The sequence below is a fragment of the Cupressus sempervirens genome, chromosome 7 (assembly GCF_028749045.1).
Source record: "Cupressus sempervirens isolate cs-2001-9-10 chromosome 7, ASM2874904v1, whole genome shotgun sequence".
Taxonomy (NCBI): domain Eukaryota; kingdom Viridiplantae; phylum Streptophyta; class Pinopsida; order Cupressales; family Cupressaceae; genus Cupressus; species Cupressus sempervirens.
In genome coordinates this window covers 808,357,542-808,366,911 of record NC_143124.1, presented here as the reverse complement: position 1 = coordinate 808,366,911, position 9,370 = coordinate 808,357,542, and the positions used below count along the sequence as shown (strand labels likewise).

Genomic DNA, 9,370 nt, shown 5'->3' with positions numbered 1-9,370 from the left:
CAAATCTATCAATTTCTATGAATCCATCTATTAAATCTTTTCTAAAATCCTTGTGTTGTGACTGTTGGATATTATCCCTAAGATTATCTCTCCTTGGGAGAATGCTTTTTTTTCTAGGAAGATAGATCCTAGACTTTATCATCAAATTGCATGAAGTGATTCACCCTATTAGAGTTTTAACAATCAGGTTTTTCTTCTTAAGTTACATTTATCAAAAGTCTATGATTGGACAAGTTACAAATTTCTCTTTAATATTTTCAATGCTTTTGGATTTTGTGAAATATTCATCCACCTTATTAGCAAACATTTTTGTACTTCCTCTTTGGTGGTTCTTGTCAAAGGTTCCACTTCCCACTTTTTAGAACTATCTTGGGGTCTTTACTATAGATATCATATCTCTCCTATTATTTTCATCATAATAGATGAAGAATTAGGGAGGCTATTCAATTCCAAAGAGTTGAATGGTAGATTGATAGAAATAAGACCTTCATCTGCAAATTTGGTGTGCTTTCATGAGCAATTTTTTGATGTTCCTGTTGGATACAATTGCTAATTGTATATTGTCTTTGATGTTACACAAATGTCATATCAGTCATTAGATAGAGTCTATCGAGCTCAGATGATCTGCAAAGAAATTTACAGTGTCTACCGAACGTTCTTGAACATAACAAAGAAAAGCTAATTTTTATCGAGCTCACTCGGTTATCAAAGGAAAAGTGGTAGAGAGTTAGCTTCTACCAAGCTCCCAAGGTTAACAAAGAAAAGCTAATGTTTACCGAGCTCACTCAGTTATCAAAGGAAAAGTGGCAGAGAGTTAGCTTCTACCGAGCTCCCAAGGTTAACAAAGAAAAGCTAATGTTTACCGAGCTCACTCAGTTATCAAAGGAAAAGTGGTAGAGAGTTAGCATCTACTGAGCTCCCAAGGTTAACAAAGAAAAGCTAATGTTTACTGAGCTCACTTGGTTATCAAAGGAAAAGTGGCAGAGAGTTAGCTTCTACTGAGCTCCCAAGGTTAACAAAGAAAATCTAATGTTTACCGAGCTCACTCGGTTATCAAAGGAAAAGTGGCAGAGAGTTAGCTTTTACCGAGCTCCAAAGGTCAGCAAAGGAAGATCAGTGCTAACTGAGTTCACTCACTCTCCAAAGGATTTTTGCAGGGTTTGCAGTGTTTACCAAGCTTCACTTGGTTAACAATAGAAAACCATGCTGGAGCAGTGGTTACCGAGCTAGGTTAGCCAGCGAAGGATTTTATTGTTTTAATATTAAGTTCAATTGTTCCATGCAGCGGACTGATGTAATGATTCTTTTAGTTGTTGTAACTTATATTTGAGCCGACTTGATAATCTGAAAGGTATATATTTAGATGTTCAAGTTGTGAATTAAAGTGTGAATATGAATATATGGATAAGGATGGAATAAGAAAAATGAGCGAATTCTGATGAAGGATTAGATATCTTGGAGGAGATGCAAAGTTGTATTCGATCAACTAGGATCTAGTAAAAGTAGAACAGAGATCTATAATCAGCAAAAGATAAGTTGCATATCATTTAGGTCATCTCATTGTTGCTTTCTAATCATAGTAATAGTGAATCTAGAATCTCTTAACAGAGTTGGTTTAACAGCCATTTTGTAAATCCTCTAACAAGGTGGCAGTTCAGTTGAATTGTTCTCAAGACCTCTAACCAAGTCACTCCTAACAGGGTGATTAAATCCTCTAACAAGGTCACACCTAAAGGTGTGTTTTGTAACCTTTAACAGGCTTGGCTCCTAATAGGGCTCACTTAAGAAGAGTGAAAATTGGTGACTAGTTACTTGGTGGTTTTTCCCATATTGGGTTTCCATGTTAAATCTAGTGTCTCTTGTGTTCATTTATTTTAATCTTTGCAAGCATATTAATGACTATGAATGCTAGATAATCAGTAATTAATTAATCTACCAAGTTATAGTATTCATGCACTGTTTACTGAGTATCAATAGTATGTAAAGACATCTAAGGGATTTATTTTGGAATTGATTTTTGTGGTAACTGATTCACCCCTCCCCTCTTAGTTACTTCATCTATATTTCCAAAAGTTCCTTTTATTATGGTGCAATCTTCTATAAGAGAAGCCAATAATTGTAAGGATTTCTTTATCATTGTCCACTAATTTTATGGGTCATCCCATCAATTTGGATAAACATCCTTGTATGTTTTCAATACTCTAGAAGATGAACAATTTAAGATTGCTAAAATAATAGAATATTCTATCAATCAATTCCATGCCTCTTATCTTGGGATCCTTCTTGGTCTAAACATTCCCAAAACCTTTTGGTCCTCACTAGTTGATAGATTCAATATAATTTTTTAATGTAACAGTTCCCTTCCAATCCACGTTGGTCTGAAGCTTCAACTATTGAAGGTGACCTTGCAAGACCTACCAATCTATGGTCTTAGTCTTCTCAAGATTCCAGTGAAGTTTGTGGAGGTTGTCGAGAAAATCCAAAAGAATTTCTAATGGACTAGGGTGGAAGATAAATGAAGAATGAATCTTTTTTCTTGGGACAAGGTCTACAAGCCAAGTAAATGGGGAGGTCTCATTATTTGTTTGATTCATAAATAATGGATTCTTCTCTTTTGGTTAAACAAATTTTGATAGTATTTGGGAATGTGAAAGATTGAGTAGTATTATTAATATTTAGTATCTCTTTCACATATGAGGTTGGATTTTTTCCTAATGTCTAATTTTAGGATATAGTATTTGTTCATTTGGAGGTGTACCCAAAGTGTTAAGGATACTTCTTTGCTTAAAGCTAGATATATTGGTGATAGTAGGAGGATTAGTTTCTAGGAGGACAAATGGATTTTTTATTATCTTATTCATTTTATCACAAAGGTTGGTCCTTTTAGAGAAATGTGTGTATAGAGATATGGAGACAAGGTGTGTGACTACTGGTCTAGTGGTTCTTGGATTAAAATGGTTGTGGTATCTCTCTCCCTTGCTCCTTTAGGTCTTTTTAAAAATTCCTTTTTATTGATTCTATGCATGATGATATTATTTTAGGTTATAATTCTTTAAGTAAGTTTTTTTTTTCCTCTAAGGCTAGTGCTCTCCTTTCACAAGATTTCCTACCTCCTTTTTGGGGATATATTTGCAATGAATTCCTTATTCCTTAAATTAGTTCATCTTTTATTTGCTAGCCCTCTAGAATGAGATCATTACTATTGATAATCTCCATCTTACTAGCCTGGCCCTTCCTAATTGATAATTCCTTTGGGAATCCAATGTTCATAAATTTTCTTAATAAAATATTTCCCTTACTCCTGGGAAGTATAGAGCATGATTCTTCTTAACTAGAATATTGCATTGGATGATGCCTACTTCGTTACAAGATTTTATGTGGAATTAAAATAGAATTAAGTCTCATGCTGATAGAAATTTATGTGTACTGACTGCTCCTCATGTTATGTGGAATATCTTGAAGGAGAGAAATAATAAGGTCTTTAGGAATACTTCCCATCCTTCTAAGACTCTAGTGGATTAATGTTAGAAATTATTTAGAATAACTAAGAGGGGGGGAGGGGGGAGGGTGTCCAAATGTCCTATTCAAACATTTTGTTAGTAAATTGTGCCCATTTAACTATCTGTTCATTAAGGCTTACACATTTATATTCAACAAGTTATTATAAATCAACATGCAAGCATAACACAAGAAAATATTCAACACATAACACAGTGATTTATGTGGAAACCCAATTTGGAAAAATCCACCAGTAACATGCTACTCAATTTTCATTGTTCTGAAGTAATGTCCTATGAAAGGCCCGCCTTGTTAAAGGCTAACAACACACTATTAAATGTGACCTAGTTAAGGAGTTTAACCACCATTTTAGAAGTGGACCTAGTTAGAGGACTTTAGAACATTCACTTGGAATGCCACCCTGTTAAAGGATTTACAAATGGCTATTAAACCAAACTAAGTTTGTAATATTTTCTTCTACTCTAATTGATACAATTGCTAGAGAGTAACAATAAGGGGTTTTGACCTGATTATACCATACAACTCAACTTGTAGATTTCAAATCACTTCTCAACTCATAGAATTGACTGGCTTTCAGTCTCTACAACTCTAATAGCTTGCCCTCCTTTCAAGCTTAGTCTCCTTGAGCCTCCATGCTCAATGTACCAATGCAGTCATCTCTTCTCGACCACTTGTTCAAGTAGAGTGTCTATACTCTATTCTTCCTTCTCTTAGATGCCTTCTCCTTAACACCCTTTCAACCACTTCACAATTTGGCACACCAGCAACTCTTGCTTCTTGGTTTGTGACTCCTTAAATAGAAGTCTAGAACTTCCTTTCCCACTTGATTCTTCTCTCATTTAATTTTAATTTGTATGGATTAGGTAGGATACATTGAATCTAACTCATATTTTGTTTCTTCTAGAAACATCATGAAGAATCCTCTTGAATTCATTCAAAAATTATTTTCATAAGATTTTATGGCACTAGCTCATCATCCTTATCCTCCAACTGGTTCACAAAATTCATGGTAACAACTCTTTCAGCTTAGATTTGGTGAATCTTCAATTTTTTCAATAATGCAGGAGCTTGACACTATTAAAATTATGATGCTCGACACATACTGAGTTACTCAGCATCAACTATGTTTTACTAATGCTTGGCACTTGAAGTTCACTTGGCGCTTGTAGTTTACTCAGCAACTAATGTTCACTCAGCAAACACTAGATTTTATGATGCTTGGCTCCAATTGAACATTTTCTTGGCTTCCACTAGCTTGCTTTGCACCCACTAATGAACTTAGTTTAAGCTTTGTAGTTAACCTTATTACAACTTATTCCTCCAATGTTTCTAAATGTGGCCAGCCTCTATATCTTCAAGTATGTTATCAATACATCATTTAAGCATTGTGTTAACTGATCCTTTCTCTTCATTACAAAACCATAACTCTACCTTTCCTTTCGGTGCTCTTGTTACATCCCGTTGATCAAATCCTCTTCATCAATCAACTAAGTGACAGTATTTGGATCTTATAAGCAATTGTCATTCCTAAAAATAGCAGGTTTGACATCAATGACAAAATAATGATTGAAAACATTCTTTTAACAACAATCTCCCTCTTTCAATCAATCTTCTTCATCAATGATCTTTTCAATCAGATTTCCAACAATTAAATCAAGACTTGTATCATTAAAAATTAACACAAAATATAAACCTTGATTTGGACTTGAGGCTAGAAGAGGTATTGATTACAAGTTAACTAATCTAGCTAGTATAAAATCCACAAGGGATAATTCCATATGGAGATTCCCTCCCATTAGATGGATTGAAATGTATTTTGACAGGTACAGGCAAAGGAAAACGCATGAATTGTGGGTTGTGGTAGTATAACTAGAAATGATAAGGGTGATAGTTTGAAATTTGTCACTTTATCTCTTGAAAACTAGACTAATTAGTTGCTCAAATCCATGAGATTAATCCAAGGTCTCAAGTTGGCATCTAGTTGTGGAATATTTTCTATCCTGATAGAAAGGAATTCATAAAATATTATTAATTTTTTTATGAATAAACTTACCCCATTTTGGGTCATAAACAAAATTATTAATGAAGAAAAAAGAATTGCATGTACATTTTATAGAAAAGTTATTTCACATCTTTATAGGGAAGCAAATAAAATTACCAACAACATTGCCAAATTTATAGTTAGATTAGATGAAATCAATAGTTAGAAAGGTGGAGAAAATTTGAGTGCTGACTATGATTTCACATTCACTATGACAAGAAATATATTACAAGTGTTAAGATATTAGATATTTCTATTATTATTAAACATGCTTTGGGGGAAAGATTAATAATAATGGTACTATTCACATATCAGTCAAGTTTGTTATTAGTGACACACACTTAATTAGATTGTCTATAGATACAGAGCTCATTGAATAGTTTACAATGTTTGTCATGTAATTTAGTAGCCACCGACTTCTATAGTTGCTACCGAGTCCTTTGGACAAATTCTAGTGGCTACTAAGTAGATTCAGTTAGTGTGAACTCAAGTAGTTCAAATCATGCATTTCAGTATACACCAAGTTTATCAGTGGCTACCAAGAATTGCAATGTCTACTAAGTTTGTAGTTCATGAGATGTGAAGCAGGTGTTAACTGAGCTACTTTATGCTAACCAAGTGATTCAGTGTTTTCCGAGTTGCACAATATCTACCAAGTCACCAGTGTAGACTGAGTTCAAGACTACTTGAAAGTGATTAGTATCAACCAAGCTTCTATGTCCACCAAGTGCATGATGATGCTGAGCATTGAGAATGGATGTCAAGTATCCGAACCTCACCGAGTCAGTCTTCAGAAACCTAGTCTCTTCATGTGGGCCAACTTTGTAATATTTGTGTTAACTTTATATCATGGCTGACTTTTTAATTGTGTAATTTGGATTGGTATATATATGTAATGTATTGTACCATATCATTGTGAATGTGAATATGCATGGATGTAATGTGATTGTGAATGCAAAAGTTCAAGTTATGAATGCAACAGAAATAAGCGAATCGTAAAGGCCATAATAGCATAAGGAGCAAAAAAGACATGTCTATCATAGAAAGGTGATCAGTACACAGAGGAATCTCTTTTAGCAAATCTAGTTGCAAATCAAAGATCTACTACTGCTTCATCCTAACAAGTGAACCAATCAAAATCCTGTAACAAGGTAGACCTAATAGTCTTTCATAAATCTCTTTACCGAGTGCATACTTCATTGCATGTTTGTAAATCCTCTCACAAGGTGGACCTAGTAGTCCTAATTGCTCCTAATAGGAAAGATCATCAGAAGTGATCAATGTAAGCCTTAATAGACCAACTTTATGTTGCAGTACTAAAGTTTGTGGGTATCATACCCACCCCAATTTTACTTTCTATTTGGAAGGTTTCTGGGTCACCAAATCTTTGTGTCAAAGTGTTATAGATTCTTTTATGTTTTCAGTTTCTCATGCATGCAATTAGACTATATGTGATGAATTAAGTGCTAATTGATTTATTGGATTAAGAATTAAAATTGTTAAAGTTTTAAAAGTTACTGATTCACCCCTCCCCTCTCAATAACTTAGCATAGTCTTGAATATTTCCAAAATTTGGTATTAGAGCATTGTGGTTCTTAGGAGAAAGTTTAATAGCTTGAGAAAAATCAAGGATAAGGAGATATTCAAACTTGACAAAGCTATTGATAATGAAAAGTTGGATTTGGAAATGACCATTGCCCAACTCAAGAAAGCTAAGGAGCAACTTCCCCAATCCCTAAAAAGAAGAAAGGAACTTGCAAATCAAATGAATGATCATTTCTACATTGAAGAGAGAATTGAATACTTTCACCCTTCAAGCAGCTTAGATGAAGCAAATGAAGCAATCAAAGAACTCCTAGAGAAGAATGGTTCCCTCCAAGAAGAAATAAGAAAGCTAAAAGGAGAGCAAGAGATTCGGTTAGTAAGGTTATGCGAAGTCTTGGAATAGAGAAACAAGATAAAAGAAGTGATGGATGGAAGGAACAATGAAATCAAGAACCAATCCCTTTAGCAAGAAAACCTTATTGATCAGCTCTCCAATGCAAATGAGAAAATCATGAGCTTAAGATTTGAAAATGAAAGAATAAGGAATGACGTAAATTCTGGAAGGCAAATCAATGAAATAAAAAAGGATGATCTAAAATTTGAAGTACAAATCAATGAAAGATTAATGAATGATATAAACTCTGAGAAGCAAATCAATGAGAGAATGATGAAATCTCAAGTAGACATGAATCAATTGAATGAGAAAAACCTCTATAGGAAAAAAGGAAAAGTAGGAATTTGATACAAAGAAGAAGGAAAATCCTCCAAACAAGGTGCTCAAAAGAATCAAAAACCTACTTGCAATCACTATGGTAAGATAGGTCATACATTAAACAAATGTTGGAGCAATGGAAAAGAAAAATTCAATGGAAAATACTACAATTGCAATCAACATTGTCATAGGGCTAATTAATTCAAAGAGAAACTTAGATTTGAAGACAATTGTCATAAATGTAAGAAATATGGACACAAGGCATCAGAATGCAAAACAAAGAGATTGAATCCTATAGAGAAAATTGTGAAAACAATATTTGGTTGGGACTACAATACTTGATGTAGACATCATTACTCTAGAGAATTTGGACACATTGGTATGAATTGTGTTAAAAATCATATGAGGAAAAGAGATACTACAAATAGATGTTTCATTTGTACAGAACTTGGTCATCTTGCTAAGAATTGTATGAATACTGGTGGGTGAAAGTTCAAAGTTGTGTCACCCTCTATGATATCGAAGAGGGTTATAGCTAAAACACTTATGGCTATACTAGTTTCGATTGTATTAGTTTTGGTCATACATACATAGAAATTTCACATGCTGACATGGTCTATACTGTTTCAGCCAAAAGGGTTTCATTCGAAACACTTTCAATTGAAACACCCTAGTTTTATAAAACTGCTAAAAAATACTTTGTGGCTACCATTTTTACTGTAGCAGTTCCAAATTTCTTGGAGAGCGATCTAGGTGTTTTGGCGGTATCTGGTTAGTGGCTTTTTCTTCATTTTAAAATTTTTTAAAAGTTTTTTTTAATTAGTAAATGTTAATGGTAGTCAAATTAATTATTTTTTACATGTTTTATGAGTGAATTATTTAGATTTGCCAAGTTTTTAATATATTTAAATTGTTTTCTAGATTTGTTAGTAAATTATTTAAAACTTAAGCAAGAATGTAGTCGAACACTAGGTAAAAGTGTAGAAAAACATTAGTTAAAAATGTAGAAAAACATTAGTTAAAAAATGTAGAAAAACATTAGTTAAAAAATGTAGAAAAACATTATGCCTTCATAATCCTAGTTAAGCTTATTAATCTGCTTATCTGATTCATGGGAGGCATATATAAACGAGGAAGTTTTGCTGATGACACTCTGTTATTTGTGAGTGTTTTCTGATAGTAGCTTGCCATATTTTTTTTTTAAAATGTAGAAAAACATTAGGTAAAAATGTAAAAAAATATTAGTTAAAAATGCAAAAAAGAATTTGGTAAAAATGTAGAAAAACATTAGGTAAAATGTACCTTTATATGAATTTATATGAAATTTAGAAAAAATGTTTAACCCAATAGTTAAATCAAAATCTAATTTAGTCAAGAATTTTATTTTTTTATTGCATATACATGTGTACACTTAGTTATAATTTAATCAAGAAATTTTATTTTTTAAATTATTGCATATACATGTACATGTACAAATATTTATTTTTCACATTTGCATGAGCACGTTAAAATACATTAGATATGGTCTCTGAGATAATTTGTTTTAAAATACA

At 33.0% G+C, this 9,370-nt stretch overlaps 1 non-coding gene across 1 annotated transcript; it reads left to right on the top strand.

Annotated features, from left to right (window-relative positions):
- Positions 1–8,892: 8,892 nt before the first annotated feature.
- Positions 8,893–9,014, top strand: LOC149549854 (small nucleolar RNA snoR83). The gene has a single exon (XR_016354555.1). It is a non-coding gene; the product is annotated as a small nucleolar RNA snoR83 (small nucleolar RNA).
- Positions 9,015–9,370: the final 356 nt, after the last annotated feature.